Here is a 12,398-nt window from a genome sequence, read left to right on the forward strand (position 1 = left end):
TCAGGCCAGTGTTATATATTTTGTTCAGTTGAGTTCTTACAATATCCCAAATGTTTCCAACTATTTGTAAATTGTGAGAAAATTGCTATTTTAACCAAGGAGCCGGGACGTCTGAGGGAGTCGCCTGTCAATTGCGTCATATCTACGTTACTCTCGGTTTCCGGTTGTATTCTGCAGAAACACTTTACTCTTAGAAGTGTAAACAAGTGTCACAGCAGCTGCTGGGCGAATGCACAGAGTAACGTCATAACATCATTTTAAACACACTTGAATGTATCTAATATGATAAACAGAGCTGCGTTACCTCATACTCATGACCAGAAAAGCGGAAATGGCGCCAGCGACTGTGTGCCTTCATTATAAAAATCTCTCTACTCGCGAGCAGTGTGTTGTATAACAATCACTCCAGCGGCCTTTCTCAGCTCCACAACACTCGGTCCTGTTCTGGTTCATACTACAGTAATGTTAATAACCGCATCCATGAATATGATTTCTGCCCGAGTCCTATCCCGATTCTTTTCCACCGGCTGTGAGGTGAAGACCACATGTCCCAAGTTTCTGCGCTCAAACTCTGCGTCATCAAACTATGCCTTTGTTTTGAATAGGCAACCTCTAGCGGACGGAAAAGTTACATAGTGTAGCTTTAAATTATCCTTTTCATTCTTCTTGAGGAGTACCTGATTCATCTCAATTAAGTAAGCCACACAATTCATATTGCACAAGACATATTCAGTTGATTCCATATGTCCTTTAAGGGGGGGGGGGGGGGGGCACTCAGTTTCAGTCAATCTCATGTCAATCTTGAGTACCTATAGAGTAGTATTGCATCCTTCATATCTCCGAAAAGTCTTTAGTTTTATTATATTTGTAAAAGAAATAAGGGCTGTACCGAGTCTTTCTGGAAAAAAACGAGCGCCTGGAGGCGTATCGTGTGGGCGGAGCTAAAGAATGACGAATGCGCAAAGCGGTGACGTCCTCAAGCATGGAGAAACCCATGGCTATCGATCTCAGCTAATAGATATGATCCAGAATCATTCGGAGGCTGAAATAAATTGAACAGGAGAAACAGCAACAGCAGGACGTCCGTCTCTGTAGTATGTACTGTATTTAGTGGTCTGGACAAACATACTACTTGTTTATCTATTAATTAATAGGTGTGTTGAAATTTGCATACATATGCACTTTTTCGCTATAATATGCCGCTTTGTAGTATAAATAATCAGAGTAGTATGATGACATTTGTTAGCGAAAGTTAGCAGCAGTGTCCTAGACGTAAGTGTGCATGACCCCTAAATAAGATAATGCCACAGTATGCTCCAGATATCCATGCAGTCATTCACTTTAAATAGGATCTGTCATATCTACAACCAAAAATTTAAAATCAATAGCTGAAAATTATTTCACAGTGCCAGAATGTTCTGGATTGCTCATTCACATTGCTATGTGGTTGCTTGTTGCCAGGTGCTTGCCCTGAAAAGCAGTCAAGATCTGTCTGTTTTAGACCTTCATTGTTTACCACTGAACCAGCAAGCATATAAATGTAAATTAATGTAAGCTATTTTTGCTTCAGCAAACCCCACAACCATGAGAAGTTGCAGTGCCAATTAGGTTTCGCTGCGCCGTAGGTAGTGCATTGTGAGTATGTTCAGCTAGACGTACCCACGTACCCAATTGTACGTATCGGATTTCTGACTCATTATTAGGCAGTTCATTTGAGATGCCACAATGACGGTTCCCGTGGGATGTTATTTGACAAATAAATTAGACCTTGCTGATACAAACAGAGGCTACATTAAACATAAGCCATTTTAAGTCAATGATTCGGTCATCACCCTTGTGTTTTACACAGAGCAATGGTAATCTATTAGTATTTTAGGCTAAGTGCTGTGATTCACAATTTCCTATTCAGAGTTCTTAAACTTCAGGGTATTTATACAGTAGCTGTATTAAGCTTCATCCTAATAAATGGTACCAACTGAACCAGTCTGTACAGATATAAAGGTCTGAAAGGGAAAAACCCCTATCCACAGCATTAGGCCTAGCAGGGCCAAACAATAATGTGAATAAAAACATCAAATGCAATTCATCAGGGCTTATACAACCGCAGCATTTAAATTGCAAATGAGCTCTCTATTAAAATGCACAGTTGTTGGCTCTTAATAATCTTTTTTTAATGTGTGTCCGATGTCCTGAACACACATTCTGGGATCTGTGACATTAGGGCTAATGTTATTTTGGTTTCAAAATAAATCAGCTTTCAGCTGTTATTTTAAGTTTGTTGCACAACATGATAAATTGTTAACTGCTGCAAACATAACTGACTAAATCCTAAACTGATAACTGCTTTCTTTCTTTTTTTTCTTAATTTGTGCATCATTTAAATTGTCCATAACCAGATGAGAATATATGGGTTGCCACCTGTGCAATAAATCCATTCGTGAAATGTCCTCACTGCAAAATATTCCACGTCAACTGTTACTTAACAAAGTGGAAGCAATTAGGAACAACAGCAACTCAGCCACAAAGTGGTAGGTCTCGTAAAAAAAAAAAAATGTTCACAGAGCGGGGTCAGCGCATGCTGAGGCACAGTGTGAAGAAGTTGCCAACTTTCTGCAGAGTCAATAGCTACAGACCTCCAAACTTCATGTGGCCTTCAGATTAGCTCAAGAACAGTGCATAGAGAGTTTCATGGAATAGATTTCCACGGCCGAGCAGCTGCATCCAAGCCGTACATCACCAAGTGCAATGCAAGGCATCGAATTTAGTGGTGTAAAGCACGCTGCCACTAGACTCTAGAGCAGTGCAGACGTGTGACAAATCATGCTTCTCTGTCTGACAATCCGATGGGCGAGTCTGGGATTGAAGTCTGCCAGGAGAACGGTACTTGCCTGACTGCATTGTGCCAAGTGTAAAGTTTGGTGGACAGGGGATTATGGTGTGGGGTTGTTCTTCAGGTGTTGGGCTTGGCCCCTTAGTTCCAGTGAAAGGAACCCTTAATGCTTCAGCATACCAAGACATTTTGGACCAGACATTCTCATCCAACATCAGTGCCTGGCCTCACAAATGTGCTTTTAGAAGAATGGTCATAAATTCCCATAATTGCACTCCGAAACCTTGTGGAAAGCCTTCACAGAAGAGTGAAAGCTGTTATAGCTGCAAAGGGTGGGCCAACTCCATATTAAACCCTACGGATTAAGAATGAGATATTATATGTTATTAACAAGCTCCACCCTCTGAATGGATATAACAGCATGCATGCTAAATAGCCCACCTGAGAGAAGGTGCATTCCCATGGTCACATGCCGCAGTTTAGCCCCTCCTCTCTGGGCACGCTACATGTGCTAAGAGCCCAGGGCCCAGATTATGGACTAAGCAGCTTAAGGCATCTCAGCATCACAGGGGCGGATTGGGACGTGATCAGGAGATTTAAATGGAAGGCAGGTTGTGTACCCCTCTCTCTGTAGCACTACACTGTGATGTAACTGCAACCGACCAGAAACACAGTCTTTAATCATACATTCTCCCCACCAAAACCTAAAAGTTTTGTAAATGGTTTTGCTCACACAGCACTGAAAACAGACTCTGACTTTGTTATTAGTTGAACCAACACATGAACTAACGTTATAATGTAACAAGTTATTCTAAAGCATGAATTAATCTTAGTTAAATGTTAATTTCAACATTTACTAATAGACTAATAAAAATCAAAAAGATGTATCTGTTAATGTTTGTTAATAGATCTGAGGTAACAAACTAACCAATGAAATTAACAGCTGTATTTTTATTAACTAATGTTAAGTAAGGGATAATGTACACCCAGCCATTTGTTATCGCCGATACACCCCGACTGAGTGATCTCTATGAAGGGGTTTATTCTGCAATAACAACTGGCTGGATGTACATTATCCCGCTTATTACACGGCTAATTGTCTCAAGTAAATTAAGTTTATATAATTGTATTAGCTCTTACACAAAGCTTCCGTGAAGAAAAACAGTTCCAAACTGCTTTAAGCCTTTATCTATTGCTGAAAAGATGCGTTTCGTTTTTTTTACCATATATGTTATAATTAATGCTGAAAGGGATAGTTCACCCATAAATGAAAATTAGCTCATGATTTTACTCACCCTCCGTGTTTATGACATTCTTCTTTCAGATGAATAAAATCAGAGTTATATTTAAAAAGTCCTGGCTAATCCAAGCTCTGGCAGTAGTTGCAGCTCTGTTTTTGAAATCCATAAAAAAATGCATCTGTCCGTCAAATAACGTGCTCCACACGGCTCTGGGGACTTCTGAAGTGAATCGCTGCGTTTGTGTAAGAAAAGTGTCCATATTTAAAACCTAAAACTCCGGCCGATCACCTTCAGTGGAAAAAGTGTTGAAAGTGCCTTCTCGCAATTCAAATTTCAACAATTTTCCCATAAATTGAACACGGAATGCGCTCAGACGAAATGCCTTTATTAACCAACCGGAGCCGTGTGGAGCACATTAATTGATGGACAGATGCATTTATGGATTAAAAACAGAGCTACATCTACTGCCATTAAAAAGTTTGGATTAGCTAGGACTTTTTAAAAATAACTAATAAAAAATTAATAATAAACTTTATTCGTCTGAAAAAAAGAGTGTCATATACACCTAGGATGCTTCTAGGGTGAGTAAATCATGAGTAAAATACCTTGAAATCTTATTACATTGTAATCTGTGGTGGTTAAAGAAACACGATTTTTAGAAATAGGGCTTATTCAACTTCTTTCCTACATTTAGATATGTCGGCAAATAAATTGGTCTCAGTGCATGCATTGTTTTAGTTTTGCAGGGTCGATGCTACCTTAGCTTAGCATAATGAATGGAGCATGTGAGGAATGGAGCCGTGATATCTCTACGCCCAAATAACAGTGCTCTTATCTGGGAATAACATACCGCTGGAATGCGTGATTGACCAATCAGAATTAAGTATTTCACAGAGCCGTGTAATGACAAAGATCAATAATAACTAATGTTAATATTCATACAATTAATCATGGCATTCTGATAATGTTTAGTCAACATTTTCTTCATTAACCATTCAGCCAATATTCTCAATTTACACACACGTGCACGTGTTACATGTGTATGTGAATAATTTGAGTGTTCACATAGCATTTCCTAACCTTATACTCCAGTTATATCAGATCAGATGCACATGATTATCTTTTGCTTGAAATGTTATGAACAACAGTTATGCTAATTGCCATTAGCTTTTCTGTTTCTAACTAGACATTATCCCAGCTCCAGTTTGGATCCAGCCTCTTGTAGAGATGACACCAAATGAGGCCAAATTTTCCATGCAGTATATTGTAATCATTATGATCTCAACATGTAAACATTGGTTTACAGTGATCATTGTTTCTTGTTAACGCATTAGCTAAATGGATGATCTGTATTGTCCTAAAATTGTACATGTCTGCTATATGGACATTAGTTTGATAGACACCAGATAACAGAGTGTAGCTTTGTGTACTCTTAATTGTAACACAGAAACATACATTTTCAGTAAAGCTGCTTTGAAATAATGTTCAGGGGTTTTCCTGCACTAAAAACTGTTTGACGGCTGCCAAAATGAATCGCCAGAGATTTATTTGTTCTTTTAATGAGAAGTCTTCCGTCCTGCATTGCTGGTTCCCACTGATATCAAGCTGATTTAAACCACTCCTGTGAGTGCCGGTTTACAATGTGTTGGAACATTAAATGGCTAGTTCACACAAAAAAAAGTACATTTTCTAATTATTTAAATCACCCTTAGGATGTTCCAAACCTATACAAGTTTCTTTGCTCTATTGAAGTGAAACAAATATTTTAAAGAATGTTGGTAACCAGACAGGGACGGCACCCGTTGACTTCAGTAGGGGGGAAAAATACAATGGGTGCTAGACATCAACTGTCTAGTTACAGACATTCTTCAAAATAACTTATTTTGTGTTCAACAGATCAGAGAAACTCATAAAGGCTTGGAACAACATGAGGGTGAGTGTACATGACAACATTTTAGGTTTTTTGGGTAACTATCCCTTTAAGAAATGCAGCCAATCAGAGGTGTTTAAATCGGTCAGAACCCGCTCAAAATGTGGCACAAGTTCTGCATGCTCGTGATTCCAGTTATTATAACCAACAAAGTATAAACACTAATAACAGATTCTATATAGATTGCACAGCTTCAAAGATTATAACGAGAGTTTTTGCAAGAGTGCAGCTTGTGTAGCTCGGATTGCACAGCTTCAGTGATTAAAATGGCAACAACTAACTCCACATTGCAGTTTCCAGATTGACAACCGTATTTAAATGCACGATTGAATACACAGTGATTAACATATTGGACGGAACAAAATCTGATACTGTACGTCAAATTATCTACCCGCCACTTTGTTACTTGGATGTTGACTTTTCAAATCAGCCACTAAAATGTGTTTGTGGCGAGGGGGGCGTGGTTTAGCGAGGTCTGTGCCGGGCGATTGAGGCGCGAAAGCTTCAGTTTCTGAGGAGCGCTGCAGACCTGGTCCTGACAGTGATGATTCTTTTAACTGCTAATATTAAACTAATAAAAATGGTTTCTTTGACTTTATTTTGTAATTATTGTCAGTACTGGGCTCGCAGTTCCCCTGGGGAATGCAAGGAAAAATAATATGTATCCATGTATTTTGTGAAAAGTTCACTACAAATAAATCTAAATACAGGGAGTGCAGAATTATTAGGCAAGTTGTATTTTTGAGGATTAATTTTATTATTGAACAACAACCATGTTCTCAATGAACACAAAAACTCATTAATATCAAAGCTGAATATTTTTGGAAGTTTTAGTTTTAGCTATTTTAGGGGGATATCTGTGTATGCAGGTGACTATTACTGTGCATAATTATTAGGCAACTTATCAAAAAACAAATTTATACCCATTTCAATTATTTATTTTTACCAGTGAAACCAATATAACATCTCAACATTAACAAATATACATTTCTGACATTCAAAAACCAAACAAAAACAAATCAGTGACCAATATAGCCACCTTTCTTTGCAGGGACACTCAAAAGCCTGCCATCCATGGATTCTGTCAGTGTTTTGATCTGTTCACCATCCTGTCAGTGTTTTGATCTGTTCACCATCAACATTGCGTGCAGCAGCAACCACAGCCTCCCAGACACTGTTCAGAGAGGTGTACTGTTTTCCCTCCTTGTAAATCGCACATTTGATGATGGACCACAGGTTCTCAATGGGGTTCAGATCAGGTGAACAAGGAGGCCATATCATTAGATTTTCTTCTTTTATACCCTTTCTTGCCAGCCACGCTGTGGAGTACTTGGACGTGTGTGATGGAGCATTGTCCTGAATGAAAATCATGTTTTTCTTGAAGGATGCAGACTTCTTCCTGTACCACTGCTTGAAGAAGGTGTCTTCCAGAAACGGGCAGTAGGACTGGAAGTTGAGCTTGACTCCATCCTCAACCCGAAAAGGCCCCACAAGCTCATCTTTGATGATACCAGCCCAAACCAGTACTCCACCTCCACCTCCACCTTGCTGGCGTCTGAGTCGGACTGGAGCTCTCTGCCCTTTACAAATCCAGCCACGGGCCCATCCAGACTCACTCTCATTTCATCAGTCCATAAAACCTTAGAAAAATCAGTCTTGAGATATTTCTTGGCCCAGTCTTGACGTTTCAGCTTGTGTGTCTTGTTCAGTGGTGGTCAACTTACTGCCTTTCTTACCTTGGCCATGTCTCTGAGTATTGCACACCATGTGCTTTTGGGCACTCCAGTGATGTTGCAGCTCTGAAATATGGCCAAACTGGTGGCAAGTGGCATCTTGGCAGCTGCACGCTTGACTTTTCTCAGTTCACGGGCAGTTATTTTGTGCCTTGGTTTTTCCACACGCTTCTTGCGACCCTGTTGACTATTTTGAATGAAACGCTTGATTGTTCGATGATCACGCTTCAGAAGCTTGGCTATTTTAAGACTGCTGCATCCCTCTGCAATATATCTCACTATTTTAGGAAAGGAAGTTGCCTAATAATTATGCACACCTGATATAGGGTGTTGATGTCATTAGACACCCCTTCTCATTACAGAGATCCACATCACCTAATATGCTTAATTGGTAGTAGGCTTTCCAGCCTATACAGCTTGGAGTAAGACAACATGCATAACGAGGATGATGTGGTCAAAATACTAATTTGCCTAATAATTCTGCACTCCCTGTAGAACATTATTAAGATGGCTAATCAGTGCTATGTTGCATAAAATCTGCTATTTTATGACATGTACATTATCCCGCTTTTTACACGGCTACTTGTCTCAAGTAAATTAGACACAAAATACTGTCTTGAGTTTATATATTTTATTAGCTCTTATGCAAAGCTTCCGCGAAGAAAAACAGTTCCAAACTGCTTTAAGCCTTTATCTATAGCTAAAAAGATGTGTTTTTTCACCATATATGTTGTAATTAATGCTGAAAAGGATAGTTCACCCATAAATGAAAATTGTGCGATGTGCAGTGTTTTGTTACTTGAAGAAACAGAGAAAATAAACCGTTAGAGTTCCTTCAAGCCGACCCCTTTGTCTTCTTCCTTCACCCACACATACAAACATTGTTAGTGTTGATCTGTCCTGACAGTGATGATTTTAAAACTCACAAAAAGTTAGATGTGTTAATATAAAACTAATAAAAATGGTTTGTTTGACTTTATTTTGTAATTATTGTAAGTAATGGACTCTCAGTTCACCTGGGGAATGTAAGGAAAAACACCATGTATGCATGTCGAATCAGTGCTATGTTGCATAAAATCTGCTATTTTATGACATTTCGCACTTTGCACATTACGATCGGTTATGAAATATAAAAAGCACCAAAGGCCTTATTGACATATCAACACACCTTTGTGAACCAAATTTGAACACATGCAAGAATAAATGAGATTTCACAGCAATGACAAAACACAAGATTTTCAGGTATTATTGACTTAAGTATTTCAATTAATTCTCTACAATAGCAGGTGGGGAGAACATGGTAAAGGTGCCAAAAAGCAGAGAATAGCTTTATGCAAATAAATTGTACAGCAGCCAATCCTTGAGGTCCATCATTAGACTTTCAAAACCTACCAATGCTTAAATCGCATTGTTGCATTCTTTACTGTAATTCAGATTTAAAATGTACATGAAATTTGGGCGCGTTACAACCTCACCAGGTGATCTACATTCATTCAGAGATGTTTATAATAACTGACTCGTCTTAAATCTATTAAATAATCTGTGCAGTGAATGACAGCAATAGTAATGAGGATTATCGCTGCCGTGTAATTCCTCAGTATCCGCTAAATAACTAACAACTTTAAAGCAACACTTTTAATTCATTTAACATTGACTGCTGTTCACTGACTACAAGTCACGCTTTGTACAAAATCACCTCTCCACTTCATCGCTCCATCTGGCTATTCATCTATGCCAGATTTTTGTCAGAGAAAGATACAGAGTGATGGAGTCTGTGTGAGTGTGGATATAAATGTGTGTAGCAGTACATTAATAAGAGGTGGCCTGTAATCCGCTCCTTAGGCACGTTGCCCAGATCAGTGAGGTAATGCACAGAGTAGCAGGTGTGTGTCTATGAGTCGGGAATGAGCCACTGTCACACTAACATGTCTCACGGTGGGCGGCAGAGACAGAGTGTGCCGGAAGGGCTTTACTCAACAGCTCCTGCAAGATATACTAGCCAACATTTTGACAGAGCTATGGTCTAGGATGGGGTCAGCAGTCTTTATGTCATGAAGTGCCATTTTTAAGAGTCTGAGTTAATCACTGTCATATACTTGGTTTAAATCTCTGAAATGTATAGCATTAACTATGTACAGCAGAACAAGCTACAAGATGCAAGCTGTCAGTCAGTATTGCATGCGCGTGATGTGCAGTGGTTGCGATAATGTTTTTTAGAGCTGCGTGCTTTCATTGACTCATACTGTTTAATTCTAATGATTGTTGTTTTAACAGTGTGCGATCTGACATTATCGAGCATGCCCCTCACTTTACAAAAACACACCTAGAGAGTGCATACATAAACTACTGCGGTAGAATAGAGTATTGTGCTTGTGAATATAGTGCACGCTTTAAATGTGTGATTTAGTCGATTTAAAATGCATTTAGAATGTCCCCAATATTCAAGATAAGGGGACAAAAACACATCTGTATGTCTTTAGCATTTATCATTTAATATATACTCACCTAAATGATTATTAGGAACACCTGTTGAATTTCTCATTAATGCAATTATCTAATCAACCAATCACATGGCAGTTGGTTCAATGCATTTAGGGGTGTGGTCCTGGTCAAGACAATCTCCTGAACTCCAAACTGAATGTCAGAATGGGAAAGAAAGGTGATTAGGTGATTTAAGCAAATTTGAGCGTGACATGGTTGTTGGTGCCAGAAGGGCCGGTCTGAGTATTTCACAATCTGCTCAGTTACTGGGATTTTCACACACAACCATTTCTAGAGTTTACAAAGAATGGTGTGAAAAGGGAAAAACATCCAGTATGGGCGAAAATGCCTTGTTGATGCTAGAGGTCAGAGGAGAATGGGCCGACTGATTCAAGCTGATAGAAGAGCAACTTTGACTGAAATAACCACTCGTTTCAACCGAGGTATGCAGCAAAGCATCTGTGAAGCCACAACACGCACAACCTTGAGGCGGATGGGCTACAACAGCAGAAGACCCCACCGGGTACCACTCATCTCCACTACAAATAGGAAAAAGAGGCTACAATTTGCATGAGCTCACCAAAATTGGACAGTTGAAGACTGGAAAAATGTTGCCTGGTCTGATAAGCCTTGGTAGAGTCAGAATTTGGCAGAATGAGAACATGGATCCATCATGCCTTGTTACCACTGTGCAGGCTGCTGGTGGTGGTGTAATGGTGTGGGGGATGTTTTCTTGGCACACTTTAGGCCCCCTTAGTGCCAATTGGGCATCGTTTAAATGCCATGGCCTACCTGAGCATTGTTTCTGACCGTGTCCATCACTTTATGACCACCATGTACCCATCCTCTGATGGCTACTTCCAGCAGAATAATGCACCATGTCACAAAGCTTGAATCATTTCAAATTGTTTTCTTGAACATCACAATGAGATCACTGTACTAAAATGGCCTCACAGTCACCAGATCTCAACCCAATAGAGCATCTTTGGGATGTGGTGAAACGGGAGCTTCGTGCCCTGGATGTGCATCCCACAAATCTCCATCAACTGCAAGATGCTATCCTATCAATATGGGCCAACATTTCTAAAGAATGCTTTCAGCACCTTGTTGAATCAGTGCCACGTAGAATTAAGGCAGTTCTGAAGGCAAAAGGGGGTCAAACATTATTAGTACGGTGTTCCTAATAACCCTTTAGGTGAGTGTAGTTAAGTCAATATCACACAAAGAGTGCTGTCTTTTCTCTCTCCAAATATCAGCATCAGTGATATTGATTTTAAACAAATAGTTAATATTAAGCAATTAATATTTTAGTTTTTGCTCTATTTTGTCAACGAAAAAGACACTTTTACGTCTCTAAGCAACACACTGCTGTATTTTTCAACTGAATGAATGAATTGCTTGAATAAATAATTCAATGACTCACTCATTATGGCAATAAAAAATGCTTTGTTCGTGACTCAATCAGCTGTTTAAATGAATCAGTTGAATCTGAAATGACTCATTCATTACAATGACTTACTGCCACATACTGGTTAAATTCACATTATAGTATCTTTTCATTGTTTAAATCGTTTCAAATCTAATCTGACAAAAAATGTAAATGTGTACCTTGAATGCAATGCAAGTAGCTTTGGATAATTGCGTCTGCCAAATGCATAAATGTAAATATTCAATGTTTTACTAATAAAATATCAAAATATTACTTGTGCATTTGTAACTGCTGGATAAATGCATTCATGTTCCCTCTCAGCTGCATTAAACAGTCTCTATAAATGCCACTTCAGATGCAGCTTCTATATTTCCTCTGCATTCCAAAGATGAATTTAGTAGATCCTGATTTCATTTCATGGTGTCTTATTATTCCAATTAAATGTATTGATTAAATGTAAGAAATTGGTCACTTTCACTTTAAAATGGGCAGCGGCTTGACTTTGTGTGGCTGAGCCTCGGGTGGGTATGCCACTTTCACAGGAGTGAGTATCCATAGTAGTCGTTCCATAGCCCAGACGTCCTGGAATCTTACAGTCTTACAATGCAGATTGTCACTATCCACGATGCATATGGTTGCATTTTTTTTATCGTTTCATCCCTATTATTAATCTTACCAGTTGTGAGGGACAAAATAATATTCTAAATTCCAAAAACTAAAAAATGCAGCTTGCTTAAAAGAACTATGTTGGAAT

The 12,398-nt window shown here is 39.0% G+C and overlaps 1 protein-coding gene across 1 annotated transcript in view; it reads right to left on the bottom strand.

Moving 5' to 3' along the window:
- Positions 1-12,398, bottom strand: part of unc119a2 (unc-119 lipid binding chaperone a2) — a 39,224-nt gene that overhangs the window by 8,353 nt on the left and 18,473 nt on the right. The window lies entirely within an intron of this gene.

This window comes from Pseudorasbora parva, chromosome 18, assembly GCF_024679245.1.
Source record: "Pseudorasbora parva isolate DD20220531a chromosome 18, ASM2467924v1, whole genome shotgun sequence".
Classification (NCBI taxonomy): Eukaryota; Metazoa; Chordata; class Actinopteri; order Cypriniformes; family Gobionidae; genus Pseudorasbora; species Pseudorasbora parva.